This window comes from Euphorbia lathyris, chromosome 6 (assembly GCF_963576675.1).
Source record: "Euphorbia lathyris chromosome 6, ddEupLath1.1, whole genome shotgun sequence".
Taxonomy (NCBI): Eukaryota; Viridiplantae; Streptophyta; class Magnoliopsida; order Malpighiales; family Euphorbiaceae; genus Euphorbia; species Euphorbia lathyris.
Window position 1 is genome coordinate 2,647,884 of NC_088915.1, and position 13,048 is coordinate 2,660,931.

Consider the following 13,048-nt stretch of genomic DNA (forward strand, 5'->3'; position numbering starts at 1 on the left):
ATAGTTTGAAAGAATTGCTTAGTTTGCCAAAATGGTTTCAGAGGACAAGGGTGAAGAGGAAAGGGAATTAGAGTTCTACTCTTACTACATATATTCTCTATAAAATGAGATTACATCTAATACAAGATCACAAATACTAAAATTGTTTTCATTAATCATGCTCTGCTTTTCACTAAAATTCATTAACAATCTTGATCAAGTTCAAGCTCTTAATAATTGACAATTGATGAATGCAGATTCTATATCATCTATGTCTTCCATTGATTTCTCATCTTCCTCAATAATGCATTCTTCACCCCAATTCAAACTCGATCAATCACTCCCTTCATCCTTTCAGTCGGATAATTCTGATTCGGAAACTTCAAATTTGATAAATCTTCAATTTGAAAATCTTGATTAGGATTTTCTAATCCATCTATGGAATCAGAGATATCCTGATCCAACAACAGCTTGGAGCAGAACTCATACTCATCTGTTTAACATCAACAAAATGATGATCAAGCAACTCCTTCACTGTCTATCGCGCTCTCTCTTAAAAACACTTGCTCAAAAAATCCTTCCCTTTCTATTGTAACCACATTGGAAATTCAGGCATGTCCTATATATAAGAATCCAATTATAAGTAAAGCCAAAACTGGATCATTAGTATACTCTGACCATGAGATTTTTCCTATCACCATTTATATAATTGTGCAACCTAATGCCCGCTCATGAACCACACAAATGTAGTTGTGCCTGAGAAAACATCTACTTCTACAAATCTAGCATAGCTAAAATTATCAATTTTTTCTCCCTTTTAGTTATAAGAATGTTCTAGCCCTGAATATCACAATGTGGTAATCTTTTCTGTGTAAATAATTTAAGCATTCAATGATATTTCTTGTGTTTAAAAATTAATTATTCATTTATGAAATAATTAAATCTGAAAATTAAAGAAATATCATACACAAGAAATATCATTAATGCTTAGATTATTTACACACAAAAATTGATAATTTGCTGATTTAGGATGTGCTAGATATGTACACTGTGGTTGCATGACGAGAGGAACAAGGATTTCTGGCTCATGTGTATGATATTATGTTGCACAATTATAGAAATGGTGATAGCTTTGATTGTTCCCAATGTTATAAAACTCGGACCGGTTGGTCACTACAAGAAAAACGGTAATTAGCAACCAAAAATCTGGTTGCTAAATTGGTTGCTAACACTATTTACGAACCAGAATTGCATATTTAGCAACCAAACTGGATCGGTTGGTAATTGCAAGGTTGCTAAAACTTTGATACCATATCAAGCTTCTCGGTTGCAATGTTTGCAACCACCATTTCAGTAGCTAATTTGGTGGCAAAATTAGAAACCGATCACTTGCAACCATATGTCAGTTACAAATCAATGAATAATTTTGCAAATCTATTATGGTTACAAACTAACTTTTGGTCACAAGTAATCTGGTTGTTAAATTTATTGCTTTATGTCTGCAAATATATATATATATATATATATATATATATATATATATATATATCTTAAAAGTTCTGGAATGGGAGCCATGATCCTCTATCGAGTATGGAGAAGGCTCCTACAGAAGGCATGATAAGCACCCTCCACAACGGAGATTTTCACACTAAACCGGTAGAGACCAAAATCATCCTTCCCAGAAGCCTAGAGATCCACATCATATGATGTCGCTTCCTTGGGATATGTTGTTGATATTCGGGCTTGTGGGAGGGATCAATCTTGGTATCTACCGGATTGGCACGGAGATCTCTAGTGTGGACGGTGGTGCTTATCCTGCCTCCCGTAGAGCCTTTCACAGTCCTTCCTTTTGTTGCCACTAATATAGTGAGTGGTACCTACATTATTCATACACATATCTTTTACCTTATTATTAGTGACTTGAGTGCATTCCCTTTTTTAACCTCGATGGAAGAAGAGGTAGATAGGGTCGGAGACTGATCTTGTGGAGGTCATGCTATGTTTGGCAGTTTAAGAGGTCCTCCTGCGGGCATGACTGGTGCTATGGAGTGGTGCACCCTCGGCTCACTAACTACCACCTTCGAGCGGTACATCTTCCTTATAAACATTTTTGGGGCGCCTTACATTCGATACTTTGAGGACCAAATCTTCCTAGATCCCCTTTATTTGTGTTCTTTTTCCATTTATTTGTCTCTTTTCTGTCAGATCTTTGCTTCCCAAATCCCTGACATGATCCAAGTCATGAATGCAATGAAGCACTAATAACGCCTCGACCATCATGATGTCCCAGTGATCTCCTGTTTGCATATGATATTAAATGAATAATATGTTTATATATATGAATGTTATGCTTATTATCTATTTTTTGTTAGTTTATTCTACAGGCTATTGTTAGGGAGGAGCAGTGAAGGGTTTAGGGTTTAGGCTATTGTCAAAATTTTGCACATAAAAAAACTCAACACAATAATATGACGTGAGTGAGAATATTCCTCTTGTAAAAAATATATGTTAAAAATGCGACATCCGAGAAAGAAACATGGTTGTCAATGTATGCATTTATGTGGGCATAAAAGCCTTCTAAGGTGGACTTACTTGTCAGAAATAGTTTGAACGAATTGCTTAGTTTGCCAAAATTTATATATATATCTTAAAATATTATTTCTACAATTTCAGAAATTCCATAATAAAACAGAAAATATAAATTATATAAAACTTATTAATGCGTAATAATTCAAGTTATACATTCGCTAAAAAAAATTTAAAGTTACACATTGGTGTAAAAAAAATTAAAGTTATATATAAACTAAATTAAATACAAATAATTGTTGCTTGTATCCATACAAGTAAATGTTGAGAAATCGGTCTCTTGGGTAAGGCACATAATCTGCTCGAGGGTGCACATTCATCATGCATGATGTGGGAAGCATAACGGTTGAAATTTTCTCACCTGAACGAAAACCAAATAAACAAAAAAAAACATGATAAATCAATCTAAACATAATCACAATTACATTCAATTTTCTTTGATCACGAGAGTCTAGAGTGTGTTCTATAGGATTTATAATTAGATACAGTTTTCCGAACTTTTCACGGTTTTATATGATAGTTCATGTTAGCCGACCCCGAACCATTTCGGGGCTAAGGCTTTGTTGTTGTTGTTGTTGTTGTACAGTTTTCCGAACTACAAAAATTTTAAAAATCCTCATAAGTGCACTCTGTTTTTTATGCATTGAATTTAAGTGTTAAATGACATTTTTTTTATCAATACTTACATTATAAACTGTATCAACAATCTTCAATGGACTAGTAAAATTAGAGGATCTGAGCAGCTGTATTCAACTTCAAGAGGGTCACAAGAGCAGTGCCATCTACTTGAACTGACCTGAACTGAATCCAAGGATGGCCTGCAAAACAGTAGAATAAGTAACATTAGGAACATTCCAAACATGAATTTAAAAACTATAAAAAGCCCTCTGCAACTTATTTAGTGTTCAATGAATTCAAGTTTAGCCATTCATATGAATTTAAATATCATCACTTGCTCCACTTTTAAATAGCTGAAGGTGTTGTTAAGAAAATCATTCCAAACATGTGCCCATCTTATAGAGCTAATCCTAAACATGAAAATCAATGGCTTCCTCAAGAGGAATTGATCGGGAGTTAGCAATCCTACATATGGCCACTTCAAGAAGAAATCCTACTCATGTCCAGGAACCACAGTAATACACCTTAGGTGAAATTGCATAAATGAATATCCATTTTAATAGAAGATCCTATTATCACTTAACTAGTAACATTACATATCAATAACATGAATTGACTCAAAGAACTATTTATAAAAATATGGCATAAATTATACTTTACTCCTCAAAGTTGCATGAATAGATGTTATATGAATTTTTCTATATCCATCCTAAGATATGAACTTAAAGCACGAGACAGGGCATGTTACTTAGCCTTTTAACCCCAAAAGGCAGAACCAATTATCTACACTAACCCCAAAATCAGAAACAATTATCTATTAACCCAAAAGGCATAACTAATCTGCAGGTAACTGATGATAACCAAAAATACAATTGTAATTATCATTTAAGACTATAATATCAAAAGCTAAGTTTAAGACTTCATCAGGACTCTAGCCAACATTTTTGCATTTAAAATAGAGACTCCACCATAAGTAACACCATAATGAAAATGACCTAACCAGTAAGTTATTAGCTCTTCTCAACCTCAACTTTTCAGCAAACCTCAACTTTTCGCACAACAGGAAAAGGTAACAACAGAAGCACAATGAAAACCACTTACCATAGACAAAAATAAAAACACTTCAAACAAAATGAATGCTTCAATGCCAACATCAAACACTTCATCAAACACTTCAAACGCTAATACAACTTATTTATGATAACAGAAACCCTAGAAATAAACAATTAAGAGTCAATGAAAAGGACAAAATAAGAGTAAGACTGAGACTGACCTCCCTCACAGCCTCCATTAAAGAGAATGAGAAGCTCTAGAACTCCGAAAAACATGATTGACTAGAACAGGGTGAGAAATCACAAAACTCCATGAACATCACAATAACCATCCCAAATCCAAACAAATATAGCCAAACAACCAGCTCAAGCCAAAAGACACATAATACCCTTTGCATCTCTAGGAGTTCTTAGAACTCGCAAGAACCCGAAAGAAAAAAAAAACCCGAAGTGGAAGAAGAGCGTGTAGAATGAGAGGAAAGAGCAAACCTTAGTCTTACCTTGCATGTAGGGATAGAGGCCAGCTAGACACCTTCAGGCAGGCGCCCGAAAGCCGAAGTTGTCCGACAGAACCCTTAGAGGTCTGATTGGAACGAAACAAAGCCATAGAACCCATCTAGGAGAAGTAGAGGGAGATTGATTAAAGAGAAACCGAAGTGAAACAAACCGAGAACTCGTGTTTTCAAGGGTTCCAGGAGGACAATGATGCAAGAAGTGGAAGATGGGAGAGAAGGTGGAGGCAGACAACAAATGTAATTAGGGCTAATCTCTAATTTCTCCATAGCACAAATATAAATCCCTAAAATGGACCAAATGGATACATCGGGCCTATTTAACCTTTATTTCTTAATGGGCTTGGTAAAATAATGCTAATTTGATTTCTTCATTCCTCACTTATATTTAGACTCATTAATTTAATTCAAATATACATGTTTATTACTTTATGTATTTGAATTGTGTTTTATAGTCTTAGTCGATGAATTCTATTCGTTGGCTAAATTTCATAATGTAGTTTCCAAATAAATATATAATGTATTCTTAGGTTCAATTTAATACCAAATCCAACTTGTGTGAAAAGATTTCATTTGTTTTGTGATTTAATAATAGAATTGTAGTTTAATATTTATAAATTCGGAGAAATATTTATCTTTATCCATCTCATACAAAAGACAATATAATTTTTAATTTTTTTATGTCTAATCATATGTTTATGAATTGTTACTAATAAATGATAAAATGACGCACATATGAAGTGTAGATAATAAGATTTATGATCGATAATACAGTTTGATGAATTATCTATCAAATTGACCCAATTTGCCAACTTTATGAGTAAAATTGCTCTTCATAACCAATGTTAGTGGTAAAATTGCACCATTTTGAACGATTGAGATAAAATTGCTAATGTATGTAGACGTTAGACGTATTTTTGCAACTTACCCCCTTAAATTTATTTTATACTTAAAAACTATTATTTTAAATATTAAAATATAATTTTATATTTTTCTTTTGTTTAAAAATATATTACCAGCATTTCTTTCTCTCTCCTTTCTTTCCTATTTAATTTCACTCAAAATATAATTCAAATATCCAAGTATATATTATATATAGAAGTCCCTAAATGGCCTTAAAAATTTGCAACCACAAAATATATTTTGAGACCATTCGGTTGCAAAGTTTGCAACTATAAGAACTTTGAAACCGTGTTCAAGTCTCAAATGTATTTGACAAATGAGATTCTCAACTTGGCAACCGCAGGATGGGCTTTGCAACCACCTTGGTTGCAATATTGCAACCGACTTCAATTCGGTTGCAAATATCGATCTCTAATTACAGTTTTTCTTGTAGTGGGTTTGGTCAGTCGAACCAGGAACCGACATGAGTCCAGTCCGAGCTGAACTGGTTTGTTGAATAGTGACCCGAGTTCTTTTGCTTATTTGTTAAAAGAAAATATTAAATATGTTTATGAAACAAAAATAGCAAACTTTAATAAGAATTTGCACATTTAAACATAGATTGAGCAAAACATCCTCTAACATAACCAAACGCCTACAAGTAGCGTCCTCAAAAGGCAAACAGGCTTTAGATGCTGCGGATCCATTGAATGTATCAACACCAACGAACAAAGCTGAGGCAATTGAACTACATTTTATTCATAACCAGCGGGAAATGCCTTCTAGCATACATCATAAAGTTGATGTTCCCCAAAATCCAGTAGAGATGTTGCAAGAGTGTGAATCAAAGGGATTCCTCTTGAGAAACCCCTAACTGAAATCATCAAGAGAAACTTCACTTTACGGCTGTACTCACAAGGTTTGATCAATTTCTGCTCCGGTCTTTGAAGGTCTGAAATCATCAACTTGGACATTAGATTCTCATCGAGAAAAATATTTGTTGATTTCACGTCTCGATGAATGATTGCTTTAGCGTACCCGTATGAAGAATTATAAAAATGGTGATAGGTAAAATCATATGGTCAAAGTATATTGATGATCCGATTTTGGCTTTATTTAAAATACGATCCTTCAACGAGATGCCTGAATTTTTGACTTGGTTATTAGAGAAAAATAAGGATTTTTTGAACAAGTGTTTAAGGAGAGATCCCAGAGAGAGATTGATGGAGAAGGAGTTACTTGATCATGATTTTGTTTATGTTAAAGAGATTTATATGAGTTCTTCTCTAAGCTTTGTGCTGCCACTACAAAAACAAAAGCCCTATTACGACCCTAAAATTCAAGATTTAACGACGCTTTTCGACATCCCTAAATGCTTACCCACGCTTTTCAAAGCATCGTTACAAACGTCATTAAATCGTGTGTCCTTAATTTTAACGACGCATAAAACATTGTGTGGATAAATTCCGTCTGACGATATACTGTATACAAGTGTACGCTTAAATTTTGAGCATCATGATTTTTTTTTATATTATTTATTTTTAATTTCAGAAATTTTCACTACGTTTTAATAAAGCATCACAAAGTGAACGACACATAATATTTGTTATGTCATTATTTCGCATAACAAAATACTGGTAGCGTCTTGAATACAGCAACACTTTAATTTATGAGCGTCTCCAAATTGACGAAATTTAGACAAAAAAATGTCTACATTTGGCTATATAAAAATGGCTGTATGTTAGCTAAAATATCGTCTCTAAATTGCGACGCTTGCATATTATTATGTCCCTATTTAATTTTATCCTCCAAAACGTTTCACAAACTCTCTTGGAATTTCCTATTTAATTTTATATGATTAATATTCAATGAGTAAATTGAGAAGAAGAAGACAATTAAATTCTAACCAGCTGGTATTGATGTATAGAATCAGCAGGAATGAACTTGAAAAACTGAGGTGTTTGATCTTCTTGAAACAGATTATTGTTTTTAGAGCAAGAAGTCATTGTTGAAAGTGAACTGCTATATATTGCAACAGTTATTCTTTCCACCGCACCCTTTTGACATTTATGCCCTCCTCACAATTTTCAAACCAAAAGCTAAAAAATCTCAAATCCTCTCTAGTTTTTTAGCTTTTCAAAAAACCCGACCTAAAACTACATGCCGCCAAAGGAAGGAAAGGGGAAAGGCTTCATAAAGGTTCCGGTAAGTTTTAATTTTTAAAAATTATCCGAAATCACGGGTTCCGCCTCCGAAATCGGAGGCGGAACCCGTTTTTTTGTACTAAACGGGTCGCCGATGTCGTTGCCACCACGGACGGAACGGACGAACTGTCAGTTTACCCGTGGTGGAAACGACATCGGCTTACGGTGGAAAGCATGGCGCACTCGTTCCACCATTAGGTGGAACGAGTGGCGCACCAGTTCCACCGTATGGTGGAACTTGGTGCAGCGTTCCACGTAATGGTGGAACGAACGGCGCATCCGTTTGGCCCTACGGCCAAACGGAACGCGCTGTCCGTTTGGTCGAAGGGCCAGACGATTGCGGCGGACAGGTCGGCCCTGGGGCCGACCTGCACGCCGCAACTGTTCTGTCCTACAGCCAAACGGACAAACTGTTACGTTTAGGCCAAATTGGGTCCGAAACAAATTTTTTTCAAAAATAAATTAATTCGGGCCGCCCGTGGGCAGGCTCAAATTATTAAAAAAACTTAAAAAAATGATAAATTGAGTACATTAAAAAAATGCATTATTTGCTTATATATTTAATTTTTTTTTTGTTTTACAGGCTGATATTGCTGAGGCCCATTTTGGACACAGATATACAAGGACATGTGTTGTGAATGCCTCTGCCTGGAGGCATCAGATGGAGCAGATGATGATGGGGGATGCCCAGAGGGCACAAACTGAACACGACGAGCATGTTAGACGTGAGGAGATGGCAGATGCTGTGAAGATGGAGGGAGATGACTCTATGCCTCCTCAGAGTGCTTCTTTTGTGCGAGTACCTCCTTAGACAGTGATGAGGGGTCGTGACGGACGTTTTGCTTCTACAGCAGGGTCGTCTTTGGGTGAGAATTTTAAATTTTGTTATTATTATGTGATTTATTCGTGATTAGTAGAAAATATACGAATATTCTGAAATGAGTTTACTGTAATTTCAGGTAGCAACAAGCACTCGATGAGTGCTGGAGAGAATGACTGGATCGTGAAGACCCTGGTTCCTAAGGGTCCATCTGATGGTCTTGTGATCCTGAGCTTTTTGGGACATATTGCCCATGCTATCTGGAGCGGGCAGGATAGGGGCCTCCTCAAGTGTCAGACACGCTTAGTCTATCGTCGGAAGTTATGCGTATGGCACGGTGGCGCTTCTAGAGAGATCCAGATGCGTATTGCATCATCTGGATTGTCCCATTTACCAGGTATCATGTATGTCCACATCGATGCGCCCCTGATTGCGGGTTTTGTGGAGTGGTGGCAGCCAGACACGTCATCATTGCACATGCCGTTTAGTGAGATGAGCATTATGTTGCATGATGTGTGGCAGATTTTGCGCATCCCCATCGATGGGGCTATGGTGACTGCTGAGGCGAGTATTGAGGAGCTTCAGTCTTGTGTGATGGAGTTGTTTGGTATGACTCGGGATGAGTTGCTAAACGGTCACTACTTTAATGACGGTATACGATCGGCTTCCGTCCTGGAGTATTGTCAAGGAGATCGGATTCTTGATGCACAGGCTACAGCTTGGACGTTTCTTATGCTCGGTTGCACATTGTTCGTGGACAAGACTGGTGACCGCATTTGACTTTCCTGTCTGTTGGAGGTACATGACTCGGTAGCTGGAGCCATTGGACTCTCGTGGGGCTCACCTGCACTAGTATATCTATACCATCATCTAGGTATTGTTAGCAGAGGAGACTGCGGGCAGATCACGGGTTGTCAGCTGACACTGCTTCAGGCATGGATTTATGAGTACTTCCCGTACTTCAGGCCTCAGCGGGAGGGAGTTACATTGGATCCGAAACTTCCGAGGGCTTGCATGTGGCCATCTATAGTGTTGGAGAAGAGTGATGATAGGCTGAGATCATATCGCGCCGGGCTTGATAGATTGACTGCTGATGAGGTACAATTTCCATTTAATTAAATAAACCAAATTCATTACTTGTACTATTTGTATGTTAATGTTGTTGTATACGTCATTAGGTGATGTGGATGCCGTATGGTCCTGATGCCATTACGGATACCCCTAGGATGACATACACCGGATGGATACGTTACAGGGATGTGATCGAGCCGTACATGCTGGGGAGATGCCTTCACCAGCTCGGTTACGTGCAGACCATACCCAGACCGATCTTGAGGCCGTTGAAGTCCGTACGTCCTTGGTCTAGCTTGAAGTATCGGGTAGAAGTGCCCGCCGATATGGCAGAGGATCTTTGGACCTCGTTTCCTGAGGCGGGCATGCTTGTATTGTCTCGGTTCACTCTAGCACAGACTCCTTCGGACTGTGACGAGCAGTACATGTCGTGGTACTACCTGCATTCACACCCTCAGCTACTGCAGGAGATGCCTGCACCCGGACCGACCATTCATACTCGCTCGAACAACGAAGTGGCAAGTGATTTAAGTTTTAATCAACTGATTTACAATTATCAAATTATACTAAAGGAAATGATATTTATTCATTTTGGGGTTTTTCTTTTGCTAGCGGGTTAGCTGTTTCGCTAACTCGGGAGAAGGTGCATTGCAGGCGATGGACCTTCTTGATGAGGATGTTGCGACTGAGTGGAAACAGTCGTACGACCAGATTTTGGATGCTTGGCATTCGGCTTCATAATTGGCATTCCATATGAAATTGGATGGCTTACTTAGATCCTCGGGATTTTCGAACTCCATTGCAGCATGATTTTGCAAGCTTCTTTTAGGAATTTGCTGACAATAAGTGAGACAGAGTTCATAAGCACAATTTGGACATCTGCGGTGTAAATTGGCAATTGAAGTTGCACAATGGTCTCCTTCCTCCAATTTGTTTCCCCATGCAGATTCTCTCCATCCATTGCAAACGTACACCTGACAGACCATTGTGACGAATTATGAGCACATCCTGCAAGGCCATTGGAGTGTACTGCAAGAAAAAACAAGGGAAGTATTGAGAACATTAAATAATCAGTTTAAGGTCTCCTCAAAATGAATTCCCTATATACATAAGAAGGTCTCAAGATGACACTGGAAAAAGGGATTGGCCTCGAAAAAGGGATTATTAGGCTTGAAAAAGGAATCCTAGTATATAATACACCTTCGTTTTCTTAATTACTTGTTAGTTTCTTTTTTTTTCAAGTATAAAACGACAAGATTGAATATATTATGGATCCTTTAAAATTCGCCAGAAAAACCAATTGGCATCTGGAATATTAAGAATGTCCCATTATCTTGCTTAATTATTATTAAGCCTCTAAGAGTGGATTTCAGCAAAGTTCAATAAGGACCACAAAAACCAATTTCACGAGGCCAAAAGATATTATATTAGATAAAGAAAAGGAACCAAAACAAAATAAGAAAACATATAATAAATTTTATATATGCTCAAATGTATAAATATAAAAATGCAGGTGTTTATATAAATTTAGGCCTCTAAACCGATCAAAAAATACAATGAGCCAATCAATAAAACCAAGTGTTGCAAATAAAAATTAATGGTTAACATAAACAAGAAATTAGTAATTCTAAACCTCAACTTACTTGCAACCAATAGAGGTCTGATTGGAACGAAACAAAGCCATAGAACCCATCTAGGAGAAGTAGAGGGAGATTGATTAAAGAGAAACCGAAGTGAAACAAACCCAGAACTCGTGTTTTCAAGGATTCCAGGAGGACAATGATGCAAGAAGTGGAAGATGGGAGAGAAGGTGGAGGTAGACAACAAATGTAATTAGGGCTAATCTCTAATTTCTCCATAGCACAAATATAAATCCCTAAAATGGACCAAATGGATATATCGGGCCTATTTAACCTTTATTTCTTAATGGGCTTGGTAAAATAATGCTAATTTGATTTCTTCATTCCTCACTTATATTTAGACTCATTAATTTAATTCAAATATACATGTTTATTACTTTATGTATTTGAATTGTGTTTTATAGTCTTAGTCGATGAATTCTATTCGTTGGCTAAATTTCATAATGTAGTTTCCAAATAAATATATAATATATTCTTAGGTTCAATTTAATACCAAATCCAACTTGTGTGAAAAGATTTCATATTTTTGTGATTTAATAATAGAATTGTAGTTTAATATTTATAAATTCGGAGAAATATTTATCTTTATCCATCTCATACAAAAGACAATATAATTTTTAATTTTTTTTTATGTCTAATCATATGTTTATGAATTGTTACTAATAAATGATAAAATGACGCACATATGAAGTGTAGATAATAAGATTTATGATCGATAATACAGTTTGATGAATTATCTATCAAATTGACCCAATTTGCCAACTTTATGAGTAAAATTGCTCTTCATAACCAATGTTAGTGGTAAAATTGCACCATTTTGAACGATTGAGATAAAATTGCTCATGGATGTAGACGTTAGACGTATTTTTGCAACTTACCCCCTTAAATTTATTTTATACTTAAAAACTATTATTTTAAATATTAAAATATAATTTTATATTTTTCTTTTGTTTAAAAATATATTACCAGCATTTCTTTCTCTCTCCTTTCTTTCCTATTTAATTTCACTCAAAATATAATTCAAATATCCAAGTATATATTATATATAGAAGTCCCTAAATGGCCTTAAAAATTTGCAACCACAAAATATATTTTGAGACCATTCGGTTGCAAAATTTGCAACCATGAGAACTTTGAAACCGTGTTCAAGTCTCAAATGTATTTGACAAATGAGATTTTCAACTTGGCAACCCCAGGATGGGCTTTGCAACCACCTTGGTTGCAATATTGCAACCGACTTCAATTCGGTTGCAAATATCGATCTCTAATTACAGTTTTTCTTGTAGTGGGTTTGGTCAGTCGAACCACGAACCGACATGAGTCCAGTCCGAGCTGAACTGGTTTGTTGAATAGTGACCCGAGTTCTTTTGCTTATTTGTTAAAAGAAAATATTAAATATGTTTATGAAACAAAAATAGCAAACTTTAATAAGAATTTGCACATTTAAACATAGATTGAGCAAAACATCCTCTAACATAACCAAACGCCTACAAGTAGCGTCCTCAAAAGGCAAACAGGCTTTAGATGCTGCGGATCCATTGAATGTATCAACACCAACGAACAAAGCTGAGGCAATTGAACTACATTTTATTCATAACCAGCGGGAAATGCCTTCTAGCATACATCATAAAGTTGATGTTCCCCAAAATCCAGTAGAGATGTTGCAAGAGTGTGAATCAAAGGG

The 13,048-nt window shown here is 36.2% G+C and overlaps 1 long non-coding RNA gene across 1 annotated transcript; it reads right to left on the minus strand.

Moving 5' to 3' along the window:
- Positions 1-2,808: 2,808 nt before the first annotated feature.
- Positions 2,809-4,999, minus strand: LOC136232276 (uncharacterized). The gene is made up of 3 exons (XR_010690447.1): positions 4,736-4,999; positions 3,252-3,383; positions 2,809-2,926 (listed from the first exon to the last, which is right to left on the minus strand). It is a non-coding gene; the product is annotated as an uncharacterized lncRNA (long non-coding RNA).
- Positions 5,000-13,048: the final 8,049 nt, after the last annotated feature.